Here is a 15,404-nt window from a genome sequence, read left to right as displayed (position 1 = left end):
TGCACAGGCTGCCTTTTTTGCATGTTGAATAAACAGTCCAGAAAAATTTACAGGGCTATAATTTAAAACAAAAATAAGGTAAGTGGTAGATCTGTGAATACATTTTCTATCTTCCCTCTCTTCTTGTGCTTACAGTATCTTGTAAAACTGTAATTCCAGCCTGCTTTACCTGATTACTTTGTTTGCATGTGTATCAGGCTACATTATTAGCACGTGTTTATTGGCTGGTTTTCATTAAGGGCCTTTGTAGACATTAAAGAGGCTCACAAAATTGTGGAGCTCTCAATACCAGTTCCACAGGTAGTAAAAAATCCTGTCAGCTTTACCTGAATGAAGCTGCACTGATTTATGCTGGCTGAGGATTTGGCCTGCAGAATTGATCTTGGATTGTAAGAGAGCAACTCTGACGGTGTCCTCTGTTCCCAACTCCTTTGACAAAGATAGCTTTAGAAAACCATTTTGATTTTGTGGATTTATCCTTTGTCCTGGCTGTCAGAAGACACAGCACTTTAAGATCAAAGGGGAAGAGATTTGAAGATTAAACATCTTTGAACTGAGAATGTCCTGCAGCCCCATAAATTCCAGCAGAGATCACTAAATCCAGAGTGCAATCATCAGCTGATTTGTACTAATGATGCACTGATTGAAACCTTGGGCGTGCTGTGAGCTCTGTCCCTCTACAAAAGTGATGGATCCCTGTCAGGGATCCCATCCAGGGATCCTGGAGGGCTGGACCAGCCTTGCTGAGGCTCCTCATGCTGCTGGATGCCCTTTCAGGGGCACAGGGCTCGTGTAGCCAGGGAAGTACATGAATGGGACACAGCTGCATCAGCCCTTTAGCAACCTGGTCTGGAGGCAGGTGTCCCTGCAGGGCTGCTGGCACTAAAGGGTCTTTGAGGGGCTCAAAGGTGTTAAAGGTCCCTCCCCATCATTTCATGATTCCATGATCTGCAGTGACAAGGACCAACCAGCTCATAATTCCTATTGAGGCCTCGTTCTCTGCCCTGTTATCTTTGCTTGTTAAAGACATTGAGGGATGGAGACTCTGCCTCATCTCAAGAATTTCCAGAGGTTAATAATCCTAACAGTCCAAAATTGTTTATGTCTTGCTAATCAGCTTTCACCAGCTGAATCTCATGATGATGTATCCTGTTCAAGTGCCCTCCACCAAAGCTGTAGCTGCCAGCTCACAGCAGTGATGGATGTTTGGAAGCAGTTCTTAGGAAAAACTACTGTAAGGGGCAGACACAATGATTTGCCTTATTCTTTAATTCTTCAAAGATTTAAAAACATGAAAACAATGGGCTAGGGAAAAAAAAAAAAAAACTCTGGAAGGATTATTCTGCTATAATCCCTATTTATTTTTTTGTTTCTCCATGTAATATTAGTATTTGCATGCTAATTAGTGATTAGAACTGAATTTTTGGGAAGAAATTAGTTTTTCTCACGACACTTATTTTGGGAGGTGCACTTTCTACTACATTCATTTTTTATAGATAAGCAATCTACTTAAGCCTACATGCCAGAGGATAACATAAAGATGTTATTTGAAAATAAATTACTGCCTCAAGTAGCTTCTGTAGTGTATTTGCAAAATGCCAGTTCTAGAAGGGCAGTGGAATTATTAACTTAAGATAAATGGCTGGAGATGATATAATTATGAATTCTGTGAGAAGACCTTGTCAGAAGAAAGATATAGATTGAATTTTTTTTTTGCTTTGTTAGCATAATCCATATGAAAAAAAGAATTGAGACATCAGAATGACAATGATTCATACTTTCTGTGACTTTCAATTATTTGATTTTTTTTTTTTTTTTAATTTTCTTTCTAAGAGAGGCTTGGATATTTTTTCTAATTCACTAGATTTTAACAAATGCTGCCTTTGCTGAACTGCAGAACTCAACTACATTTTCTGAAGTGAAAACAAAAATTCATAAAATGGTTCTTCCTGCATTTAAAAGTGTGACAACCCTGGAGCAAATAGCAACTTTCCAGTGAAATCATCTTGGGATTTTGATAGAAGTAAAAATTAAAATCCTAATACCTGGGATAATGAAGCACAACTATGTAAAATATGGTTACAGAGCTGGAGGTCAGGTTTGGTGGCATTGCCCCATATGGATTTAAACAGTAGACACTTTAGGACTGTAAGCCAGATGGTTTTGAAATTACTGCATAAAATCCCTCTAACTCTGGCTAATTTGTAGTGATGGTTTCTGGAGACTGATTTCCTTGTTCAGATGGAAATTTTCTAAACTGTCTTTTAAAGTTAGCATTTTCTTTTTTTGCTGTTGTCTTCATATTCTGGCAGTTTCTAAAGAGTGAGCTCATGAGTCAGGGCCAGAGATGGCAGGTTCCTGAGAGTGAAGAAGAAGTTTGTTTCTGTTTCTGTAGCAAAGATTTAATAGACTAAACACTCTACATGAAAAACAGTGGCATTTAAGTCAAGCTCCTCTTATTTCTCTCCAGCTTTTTTTCTATCCTGCATTTTAGCATTGAATGATTGCAAAGAAATATAGCTGTGTTTGTGTGGGAAAGCTTTTATTCTTGCTCTTTGATTGTTGTTGTGCATTCAGAGCTCTCCCACTGATACTCATTTCATTAATAGGCATAAAAGCTGTCCAGGGCCCAAAGAAACATTAAAACATGTAGCTGTTACTACTCTCAGGAGACAGATAAATGTCAATGTCAGTCAGTGATTAAATATGCAAAAGATTTCTTGCATGTGCTAGAAACTTGATGTTACAATTAATTCAAAAAAGAGGAAATCTTATAGATGGAACAGAATAACAGTGTATTGAGATCACATCAAGCTCAGAAATTAACAAAGTAATTTTTAGGAGCCTCCCAGACTGTAATGAAAAGTCTGTGTGAAATTAGCACTGGTCAATGAGCATCTGAGTGCTCAGCACAGCTGAAATCTGTATGGTCTAAATGGTCCTGCAAACCTGTGTGGCTCTATGAACCTTGCCCATGGCACCCCAGTTCCATCAATGGGTTTTTTTGGTTTTTTGCCCTCTGCACACACTCTAAGTTCTGCCCTTGGCCCTGGTGGCACACAGGCAGTTTGGGGACGGGGATTTCAGCTGCTGAGGACTGGCAGAGAGGAGCTCAGGTGGCTTTGGGAGTGTGCTGTCCCAGCCATGCCCAGAGAGCAGAGGTGCTTCTGGCACAGCTCCTTGGGCCACTGCCAGGCACTAATACCTGCAGGTGATGCCTCAGGATTTGAGCTTTGATATTTTTCATTTGTCTCCATACAGAGTGTCAGCTCCTGCTTTCCCATTTTGGCCAGACACAACTATTCCTCTCCAGCCAGGGAATCAAGGACATTTCACTGTCTCAGGCCCTGAGAGATGGAAACTGAAGTGAGTTGGGGAGAGCAAACTTGGGGTAAATGACTTCATTACCTGAAGCTGTAATTTGAAAATTAATCTTCAATATGCAAATGGACCAAACTTATAAAAAAGTATGAAAAGCTGTGACCCTGTTGTCCATTTCTGGGTGTAGCCCCTGAGGGGGCTTCATCTGCCCTAAATATACCTGAAGGACCTTCAATAAATAGCACTGCTTTTTATTCCCTTCATTTTGTCTGGCCTCTGTCTTTAGGCAGTCCCAAACACATCACAGGAACAATCCCTTGGGTCCCCACAGCCCCTGGGGAAGCTGCCAGCAGAGACATCTGGTCCCTGGGCAGTGTCCCACTCCCTTCCCAGTGGCTGTGACTGCCCAGGGTTTCTGTTTCCTGGGAGGAAGGACTGGGGGAAAAGGAACAGACCTTCAGACCTTCCTTTCTTGGGGGAAAATACTGCTTTTACTGCACTGCAGCTCTTCAGCTATCACCTATATGTATGTTCTTCCACTCTGTAAGAAGAGAGAAAAATTTTCTAGGATTTATTTAAGAGCCCTTGAAAATCCTTAGGAAAATGAATGAGCAATTCCCATCCCAGTGGGACGGGAGTTTTCATTGGAATTGGCAGATTCTAAACATCAAATACACACAGGGACACCCAGAGTCACTCTTTGGAGTCTGGTGTGTTGGGATGGTGGAGGGGAATAAAGATTTGCTTACTCTTACTGCTGTATCCATTTCCTTCCCATTCAGGCAATGCTGGCATGGCCCTTCTGTGCCATTCTGTCAAGAGGCAAGAGAATATTTTTAATAGCACTGTCACTTTTCAACCAATCCAGTGACAGACACGAGTGAATAATATAAATTCTCTAGCCATTCCTTGGCATTTATTTCAATGTAAGTGTATTTTTTTTTTCAAGTAGAAAACCCAATAGTAATTTATCAAGGGACAAATCATTTTTTCTGGGCAGTGGAGTCTGCAAAATCCCCATTTTTAAAGCACTAAATCTCCCTCCTTTGACAGGAGTAAGAAAGCATTAAAAGCTTTGATTTAGCTGGATCATACAAAATAGTTTCTCATAATTATCCTTTTGGATGATATATGCTTGTCTTTTTTCCCCTTCTTATTAAACCTGAGGTTTCCATTTTTCATCCAGCTGTATTACTAAATTAAATTGCCTTTTGTTGTATTCAAGTTAAGCGCTTTGCCCAAAGCTTTCCTTGTTCAGGGAAATAACATTTACCCAACGTGCTCCCTGTTTTACTGTTTAAATTTACTGTTTACAATTGTTTGGTTTGCTAAGCAATTGGAGGTTATTGTTTGTTTTAACAGGAATAATGAATCAGTGGAATTTAGTGATGTATCTTAGAGTACAGTATCCAGGGCAAGGGAGGGGGGAAAAGCTCACAAGGAATTCTTATTTTGAATTAAAATGTAAATTGCTGAAATGACAGAAAAAGGTTCTTGCATGTCCAGCTTTAGAAACTTTTCATTTTTATTGCTGCATGAAAGGAACTCCAGTTAGCTATAGAAGAATTCCATGGGGAATATAGTCACACTCATTGACAAAATAATTGAAAACAGTTCAACATGCCACTTTTCTTGGACAGTTTGCATCTGCACATTAAAAAATTGCTGTGAAAGCCAGAGGCAGCTTCAGCCAGAGTTTTAATTCTGTTCTTGCAAGGAGAAAGCTGAAATTTGGACTAAAAGGGCTAAATCATTTAAAAATCTATACCAAAATTTAATAAAAGCCTACCCACTATCAGCATAACAAAATAAGTTGCTCATTGAAAGATTTATGAGATGCTGTTCAAGACACTACCCAAAGAATTAACTCAGAGGCCACTGTTTGTCTTGTACCTGTCTCAGGTGAGCTTTGCCAGGGTGAATTCTCAAAGGGCAAGGGATGTGTGGAATTATCACCAGTAAATTAAAGTGGCAGGAGATCAGCACAACACCCCAGTGGGTTGGGTGTGAGAGACTCTGACACCACCAGGCTCTCCTGGTGTGATCAGGTTAAGGAGGAACTGCCCTTCCATAGAGAGACTGGAGCAGAGCAATGAGAAGGATCAGAGAGCTGGAAAAGAAAGCACAGCAATCCATATAAATCCAGCAGTAGGATCTGGAACTGCACCTACAGAGATTTACTTTGGCACAGCAGGATGCCTGCAGGTACATGAAGGGTGTGGCACTTCTCTAATTTGGGGCTGTTTTAAAACAAGGATGCAGGTTACCCTGACTTGAATAAGAGGATGGAATAGGTAACTTCTGAAAGTCTTGTTCAACTTCCATGACACAAGGATGGGTGAGAGAACATGCTGGAGAGAGAAAACCCTGAGGGACAGGGTTACACACTTGTACACATGTACAGCCCCCAAAACACCATTAAGGCCCAGGTGCACTGCAGGAGAATGTCAAAGCAGATTTAGGCACTCTGAGGATGCAGGCACAGGCAGCAGAGCTGGGTCACACATTTATGCATTTGCAAGATTTTACTGAAGTGGAGCAGGAAATAAATGGGAAGACTGAAGAACTTTGAGGAGTGCCACAAGATTTGTGGGGTGTGTGAATGTGGAGCATGAGTTTTGGCTTGTTGAACAGGAAGTTATGGTTGTGGTGGCCTCTGCCAGCCCTGAAAATCTATGAATGTGTGATTTCCAAGAAAGCTTTGAAAATCTCATATAAAAGGCTCTTTTTGCCCTTTGTATCCTTCATAATAAATTGAAAAGACAGTCGTTTAGAGAGAGGCTTTTTCTTCTCTACAATATACTCTCATTTTTTTCCTGGTTCTCATTTAAACCCTGCTGCTATTAACAGATGCTGGTATAACTTCTTGTCTTGATAGTTTCAGGTACAGCATTACTTTGTTGCTGAACTGATCATGTTAATTATTTCTTTAATTAATAGTCCATAGTATATTGTCTTTTAATCTTTTTCTTCCCCTGCAGTGCTTCCTATAAAATGCCTTGGAAGGGAACGCAAGACTTTGTAATAAAACATTGCAGGAAACATTGTGCCTCCTGTATAAGTTAGCCAGCAGCTTTTCTGCACCATTTCTAATTTTCCTGTGATTTTAGTATTAATTATGTGGAAGTATCAGAAAGGTGGAGCTCCACCTCTGGGCAGCTAAATATTGTAAAATGCTTCTTAAGGCTTGTAAGGAAAACACAGACCTGTGAGTCAGGGAAAGATGAGAATTTCATAACACAGCATTTTGATTTTGATGCTTTGAAGTCACAAACTATTTCTTTCCCTCCCCCACCCTCAGGTTTTACAAATCATTTAGACCTTAATGTTGATAATAATTAGAAAATTGTGGGCACTGAATTTGTTTTAGAATTGCTGCCAGCACTGTGTGGATATTTGATGTGATGAAGGTGCACACATTGTTACAGGTAGTGAATGCTAAAATTTATCTCATCCATGCTCTAATTGTAATTAGTAATCTTTCCTTTTTCTACAGCTTTGGACCATAAAAGTTTTATGCATTCTTTCCCAAATTAACATTTTTTGGCCTTTCTTTTTGGGGAAAAAAAAACAAAACAAAACAAAACAAAACAAAAACTACAAAGACACCCCAGCTCAAATATTACCAAAATGGAATTTGTCAGCGCTGCTCTAGACATATGCTCCTGCACTACTGATTACTTCCTGTTACAAGATTAATCAAATATTAATAAACTAATAATGAGTGCTAGCTCTACATAACTGTCAAGTTTTCTTCTGGGTTAACAGTACTTGTCATTGAATTATCTCTGGATCTGCCTGACAGCCCAAAGTTGGTTATTAGCTTCTGAGTATTCTGAAATATCAGCAATAAGATAGCATAAAAGTAACAGTTTTTCTTATTGAAGTACACTACATGAAACATCTACCTGGTTTTCAGGCTCTTAAAATAAACACATTTTTGCTGGATTTGGGCTGTAATTTGCATCTGGCTTTCAGATGGAAAATTCTAACTTGTTTCTAAAAAGTACAGTGGTGATACTCCAGAGCTCTTGTATGATTCTATTAATTAGGTGGTCTGGCTTCAATTTAGTCCTATTAGTAAAAGCATTTAATTATTAATCAGAAATATGGGAAAATGCTTTACCCACCAGTTCTGCTACAGTATTTTGCTAAGCTTCCCAAAGTGTCCTTCAGTTTGGAAAGGGAAAAGAAATTGGGTGAGGCAAGAGGGGTATGAGACCTTTTCATTGCATGTGTTGAGGTTCCCAGCATGCCAATGTGTTGTGGGCAAAAAAAAAAAAAATAATTCCAAAATAACAAATGTCTCCAGAGTCCCTTGAGTGAAGTTCTACAAATGTAGCAACATTTAGATTATACATATGCATGTGGTGGACAGAATAGTTGAGAATGTCAGGCAAAGACTGAAGACTGCCATGCTCACTTTTATTTTTAATGTAATTATGCTCATCTGTGTTCTGCTAGGGAGTATGTAAATTGATTCAAATTCAGACTTTTTAAAGTGCAGCTAAGGGATGACCGAAAATCAATTCCAAACTCAGTAGAACTACAAGGCAATGCAGATATTTATTGTCATGAAAGCAATTTCTGGCTCCTTTGTATCCCCTAGGTATAAGTTAAGGGCTTCATTCATTGCCTGCTGGGATTTAAAGAGAGCCACAAATGTTTCTGTTATTCACTGGCCCTGTAATTTAAATAGAAAAATCACTATGCATTATCACTGCTTGGCAGTCTTTTATCTAATTATTCAGGCCAATTCTTTTCTGTAACAGAGGAGGTTGAACTGATAAAAAAAAAGGCAGGTCAAGTTGGAACTTCAAGAGGGATTAATAAAGTTATTTATTCTGGAGGCTCTTTATGCCAAAAGAGGCTGAGCAGTGTGGGGGGCAAGTCAGAAAATTACCACCCATTCTAGAGAGCCTGGAGCTGGTGGAAAGGGAATCCCAGGGTAGACTGAGACAAGAAAAGGCAAAGAAGGCACCTTGGATCCAGGGGGGAGACAGCATTTTCCCATGTGTTACCCCAGTGTGTCCTGGAGATTGCTTTATCAATGCAGTATCATATTTACCACAAATGTGGGGATTTAGTTGTGTGTTCAAGTCATGCTCAAGTTTCTGATCTGTATGAAGCTCCTCCAAAACAGGAGGTCTCTTCTTGGATGCTTTTCCAGGCAGAAGCTTCATGAGTGGCCACCCTTTACCTTTGGCACTCTCTGGCAGCTCTGGAAGGAACTCACCTTTCCACAGCACGGGTGCAAGCCTCATTTCCTTCTGGTAAATTAACTTTTCCCCCATGTTATGGCCTGAAGAGGATATTCTCATGATGGACAGTGTTAAACAAGTCCCAGAGAAGTGTCCCTGTGCTGTTCTGTGGAGTGTGGGGAGTGACAGGGATCACTGCCCCAGATTCAGTCAGAAACAATCTGGAAACTTCAGCCAGATTAAAAAAAAATCCTCCCTGCAACTACTGGTGCTTCCAAGGTGGTATGTGGGACAACCAAACAGATGTTAGCAGTTGTTGTTTTTGATGTTGGAATGGTTTCAGAGTGTTGATTACCTTTTGAATCAGTCTTTCCACAGTGTGACCAGACTTATGGCAACAAATATGAAAGGAGAGGAATTCTCAAGTTTATTTTGAAATCTGTTGTGAGCTGTGATGAAAAACTCATATATTGAGCCAATTACTTTATATCTATATCTATATATATTGATCTCTATATATCAGTGTCAAGGCTTTCATTTAGTCAAGCTTCTGAGGACATGCTTAAATTCATAACTAATCCTAAAGCACTTAATTCTAAGTCTTGCTATAGAGAAAAGTCACTAAAATCTGTTGAGTGCTTAAATGTTTTACTGATAAATTTGTGATTAAAAATTGAGATTAAACTGCTGTTCTTGAGGTGTTTTGGTGGTGGAGTCTCACTCCCTGCAGCCCACCTGCACAGCAGCATCCTCTCTCCACTGTCCAGCCCTCCCAGGGTCCAGCTGAGGTGTTTTTTCCAGCTGGTGCTGGAGATCCAAGTGAATGAGCTGGTGTGGCATGGTTTGAGGAGTCTGAGCAAACACCTCATAGTTAAACTTTGCTCAGTTAATACTTTAGTAGAAAATTGTTTCTAATGTCTGCAGGTGAGATAGCCAGAACCTGCCCCCTTAGAGCTGCTCTGATATTCATTTCAGAGTCATTTCAGAATGCAGAAATCAAGAACAAGAACTGAATATTAACAGTTGTCAGTTGACTGCCTTAGCACATGGTTTTATTATTGAATTAAAAATGCTCTGGCAGGTACAACTGGCTCCACCAAATGCCAAAAGGAGTTTTTAAGATGAATACTAAAGACTTTCAGATGATGTAAGGAACATTCATTTGAAAAAGAAAATCATATTCTTGTTAGAACTCAGGGCCAAGACTGAAAAGATGCTTTTTAAAAATAAATTCGTATAAGATGGACTCATTTAAAAGAGTCTTTGATGGACATCAACTTCCATGTTCTCACAAACATGGCAAGGTAATCAATTCTTCCTATATGCATTGACTTGATTCCTCATTTTCATGGCTGACAGGAAGAAATGGTTTTTATTGACATTGTTGTGGGGGAACTCATCTGAATAATAATAATAATAGTAACAATAACAATAACACTATCTGATAGCCAACTAAACACACAAAAAACACATTGTCTTTATAAGCACACTGAAATTCTGATAATGTGTGCATTTTTATACATACCTGCATACCTTGGAGGTGATTAAAGGGCATTTCCTTATTCAGAAACTCCCATTAAGACCAATGGGATTTTGATTATGCAAGTAATTATAGATGAAATTTTCATTAACAGAAAATAGGCTGTTATGTCTGGATTTCATTTCCATTGTGTGCACTTTTGGTGATTTGTGTGCATCCACAAAGGAACTTTTCCTCCCAGACTCGTTAGTGGTGAGGCACAGGATGGATAACATTGTGTGTCTCATTTCCAGCTGGTTTTGGTCTGGCTAAACAAGGGTTAAGTTTGAGCTGCAGTGTCACTGCCTGAATGGCTGAGCTAGTCTGGAGGTCAGGGAGGAACTTTACTGTTAATAATTGCAACATGATACAACAGAATCCTCCCTTCATCTCCCCTCTCAGAAGTTTCCCATTATCCATAATTTTTTTATTTTATTTTTGCATTCCTGCACAGGTACAGCCACTCCATCAGGCTGTGACTTCAGCTCTTTGGCCAAGGGCAGCTCTGGTAGTGAAGATGGATTCAGCCCATCTATTTTCCAAGTAAATTCTGGCTATCAAAGAACAGCTTTGCCATCTATCTACAAGGTAGATTTATCTATCTAAATTTCTGGTTTTCTCTTTTATAAGGAGCAGTATCTGAATCTATGGCTGCTACAATTCCTCATCTGGTTCATTCTGTGGGGTCACCTTTAGCCAGGAAGTGTTTAGTAAAACTGCAATACTCAAAGCAATTATTTATTGTTTAACTCAGATTATCTGGGGCTTTGCTCAAGCAGCAGAATGTTCAGTGGCTCTCACAGGACACTTGAAGACTAAACACTGTCTCAGGAGGCATCCTTCATGACAAGAAGTGTTGGTCTCCCAGGGTGAATCTTCACTGTGGAACAGGTATTTATTTATCTCTCAGGTGGGTCAGCAGAAGCATGCACTGAGCTCATCAGATTCACCAGCATTCTGTGCAATGAGAGAACAGCCTCTCATGTCTGAAATCAGGACACATAGTTTAAAAAATCCCAATGAAATTTCAAAATAATAATCAACAAGACCATTTGTACTTGAATCCAAGTCAGTGTATTCCACTGTGTATATACTGAAAATAGAAAACTTTTCATGTTGATGATTCTGTTCTGAAGGTGCATATTTTTTCTCATCATTTTTCCCTTTTAATTTAATAATGGTATCTAGGAGAAGGAAGGGAGCTGGGATTGTCTCTCTTAAAAAAAATTATAGTGAATTCTGATGTTAAAAGAAGTATCATAATTGTGATTATTTATTAGTAGACTTAAAAAATTCAAGAGGCTTTGTTTGTATAAATACTAAGACATTTCCTGGATCCTGTTAGGTTTATTAACATGACTGTAAGCATAGATTGCAATTTTTAAAAGAAAATTACTAAAAAAATATTTTAAAAATATTAAAAATATCAAGATGCTTTACATCTATAATCCTGTATTAACATTAAACAGACAAAAAGGATACTTGGGAATTTTTTGTGTCTCACTGTGTCTTCATATTTTCTCTGTAAAGCTGGATGCACATCAAGCTCCTCTATCCCAAATCTTTATGGGATAGGCTTATAATAAGGTGAGGGAGTTTTGACTGAGTTGCAATAATTGCAAGAGCCAAGTTCAAACTAGAGTTTGTGTAGTGTCTGATTTGCTTACCTTTCTTATCTATTTCAGCACAGGGAATATAAATTTTATACTCCTAACAAATGACCAAGACTGAAGGTACATTATAGTACTGTACTGGGTACAGCAGCTTGTGCATTCCTGTTGTTCAAAAATGTAAAATGTGCTTTTAGGAGACTCTTCTGGAAGCACAATACTTTGTTGTTGCTTTGTTTTCTTAATTTTTTTGGGCTTTATATTACTTTTAAATGTGAATAAGGTCCCTCTTCTTTTATTGTAGAAATAAATTTGTTCCAGTTATCTTCTGTGCCTTTTTTGTCACTAAAGACTTGATCCCTTGATATAGGACTTGTTTTTTCTCTGTTTTATCAGTGTCTGATATGAGAGGATGACAGATAATTAATGAACTCAAACTAACAGAAGTCACTGTGGCCTTGGGATTTTGAGCACCCTATAAAAATCAGTTCACAGCTATGTGTTTCAAAGATTTGGGTAGATACTTCTTTGGTAGCTACAGTAAAATGGAGAGCGTGTGTTTGGCCAGCAGAACTTTCTCCAGATTATATATCTCAGCAGTCAATGTTGCAAGAGCTATGGACAGGTAATTGATAGTTTTAGACCTTACCAAAATTCATCCTGTTGGCCTTTTTACAGAAGGCTGGAGAATCCAGCTGCTCTGCACCTTGGCTAGTAGATCTGTCTTCCTTCTGAAACTTCTGATTTTTTTTTTTTTCTTTTTTCTTTTTTTTTTTTTTTTTTTTTTTCTTTTCTGTATTCACTTCTTTAATCCAAAGGGGAAAAAACAAATCCAGTAAAGATGATGAAATAAAAGCCCTTCAGAACAGCCCCTGCTCAGTGGAATTAGAGCTAGTCAGCAATCAGTGTGCATCCAGAAGTGGAGGCAGCTTTTTTACAGGGCCAGGCTATTTACAAGTAAAGCCTGAAATGAGTTATAGGAGTCATTTCCTCATGTATAGAAGTGAATTTTATCACATCTCTCTCCAACTTTATGTCTTCTACTTTATCACTAGAGTTCCTGCTGGCTTATAGCCACTGTCCCATTTTAATAAAGAAAGGAGAGAAGGCCTAATCCAGAAAATGCTTGAAGCCCATATTTAATTTTAAGGCTGCTGAAAATTTGATGGCATTGGTGGAGATGTTCATGTTCACATAAAATGTTCCATGCATGTGTTTAAAGGCTTAGCTGGATTTTCCTAAAGGGGGTTGCTGAAGTCCTGTGCAAGTGTTTTGAGTCACACTTATGAACATAAATGAAGTTTCTCAAGGAGTTCAGAAACCTTGGGTAAAATACAGCATGATTCTCATTTGTGATTTAATTTGACAATATGTCCTAGAAAGGAGGTGATACTGCACAGGAGAGCTCTGTTGCATGTTTTGCTGCAAAAATTTTGTTAAGAAAAACATGATCTGTTGGATACTTCAGGAGATGGATGGGAACTCTGAATGAGGTGTACATTTTGAAGCAAATCAGAGTGAGGAAAATTGAAAATTTGAAATTGAAAATTGAAAATTTGAGGAAAATTGTCTCTTCTACTTTTCCAGCTTGATAAATCAGCATTTGGGAGTGTAAGCTGTGTTTTCTTTACTATTAACAACAATGCATCTCTAAAGAACAGAACAAATATTCCTTAGCAGCTTCTAGGATGCTTTTGTTTGGTCATTTTTGCCTTGCTGCCTGCACTATGGTTCAGGGGGAATGCCAGAAAATCACAAAGTAAACCTACTTTTTTATACGTTTCATCTATTGTATTCTGTATGTCCAATGATTTCTCATCCTGTTTTGCAGTAGAGTTCATGCATGAGGGATACTTGGATTTATCTTTTTGTTGGACTCATTTGTAAATTCATTGGAATAAGGCATAGTACATTGATGTTTTTGGGAGCAGAAAACCTTGCTGCTGCAGTCTCAGAAATACTCAGCTGATCCAGTTGTCCCCTGCTCTGCCCCTCATAATCTGCCAGAAATAATGTGGATTTCCATTTTACCTATGGTGGGTAACAAGCTAAAATATTTTGTAAAAGACATGAAAACTTTCTAGCAATGGAGCAAATACAATGTGACTGGTGTAACCCCATCTGACACAATTAATTTGAATTAAGTGGTGATTAAATCTAGTCAATATTACAAAATATGCCTTTTGAATTAGAATAGTAACTGCTGTCCTATTCTTAACATAGATAAGTGAATTGCTCTTTAAAACACCATGTAGACTTTTAATTCTTTATTAATACTGCTGGAACTCTGAATTCCTTTTAGAATATATGCTGCAGTGTTGTAAAATGTGATCATTCCATACCCTGTATTGAATTTCATAGCTATTTAAATCCACTGAGGATATTGCTGAAATAATTTGATGTAGATATTTTTTCCAGTATAAACTGTCAGATTGATCTTTGTTATGTTAAAATCTAAATAATCATTTGTAAATGGTTTAAAGTGACTGTGAGTACTAATAGTCAGAAGTCAAGGACTTAAATGAATGAATTTCTTGTTCCTCTTCTTTCTCCTCAGAATTGACTTTTTCCAGGAATGTGTGCCATCATGAGTTCTTTAAGGGAAATCCCAGAGAAAATTATATTTGAATGTTCACACAGGAACATTAATCCTATGAGTAAATGTCTTTTGAGGGAAAATTCTGATGGACATGGTGAGGGCAAGCATTTCAATTTGGCTCAATCCTATTTGTGCATCTGTACAATATTGAAATCTGGTTAATTTGGCTCTCTTTCATTTGGAAAGCTAAACACTTTACCCTTACCTACATCCAGTGCCTTTACATTTTGCAGCAGTTTTCCCAGCCATTTTCTCCCACATGTTTGGGCATATGTGAGGCTGTCTGAAGAGCAGTGACTGACCACCACTGACAGAGGCACCACTGGAGCAGCAGGAACAGGTCTTGAGAAAAATTATATCATTAAAGGCCATTTTAGTCCCTAGAGCTTTCTGAAGAGAGCAGGTATTTGACTTAAAAATTGTTTTCCCTGCTGCTGTGGAAGATTTATATTTATAAAAAATTTATTTAAGCGTTTTTTTATCTTCAGCAGTCTTTGCAAGGATGAGATTTAGAAGGTCACATGAGAGAAAATATATAGGAAAATTACAGATCCATTAGGGAGTGTAATGATTGTGGCCAGGGAAGGACCTGTGGACTCTTGGAACAGAGGTGAATTTCACCTGCTCTCAGGAAAGACTGATTTATCTAAAAGCTGCACTGCTGTCACTGGAGATTGGGGGTGTTTTACCCAGAACAGTTCCTCCTGCATATTTTGAGAAGCTGAAGAGCAATATGTTTTCAGACAAACCATAAAGATCAGTGTTTTTTCCTTCCCTCTAAATCTTCCCGAGATCCCAGTTTGATCTCAGCATGATTTTGAAAGCTTTGATCTTTTAAGGTTTAATTTAGTCCAATGACAACATGGCTCTCCAAGGCAATTCACCTTTCCCTGACTTGTTTAAAAGAAGAAGAAGAAAAAGGGTGAAAAAGAAAGGCAAAAAACACTTTGTAAGTGAGGAACAAAACCTTCATTAGAGAGAAAGCATCTGAAAATCTCCTCTCCAGCAAAATAACCCTTTGCAATCCCATTAGCCTGCCATCAAAAAATTGTTCTCTGTGGTGGCTATACTCTCTACACACCCTTCTTAATCCATTTTGAGATACTAAAACAAAATCCAAATAAATAGTTTATTTACTGTTTCAGTTCAAAGCT

Source organism: Oenanthe melanoleuca, chromosome 14 (assembly GCF_029582105.1).
Source record: "Oenanthe melanoleuca isolate GR-GAL-2019-014 chromosome 14, OMel1.0, whole genome shotgun sequence".
Lineage (NCBI taxonomy): Eukaryota > Metazoa > Chordata > Aves > Passeriformes > Muscicapidae > Oenanthe > Oenanthe melanoleuca.
The sequence above is the reverse complement of the archived record's forward strand: the minus strand, read 5'-3'. Positions refer to the sequence as shown.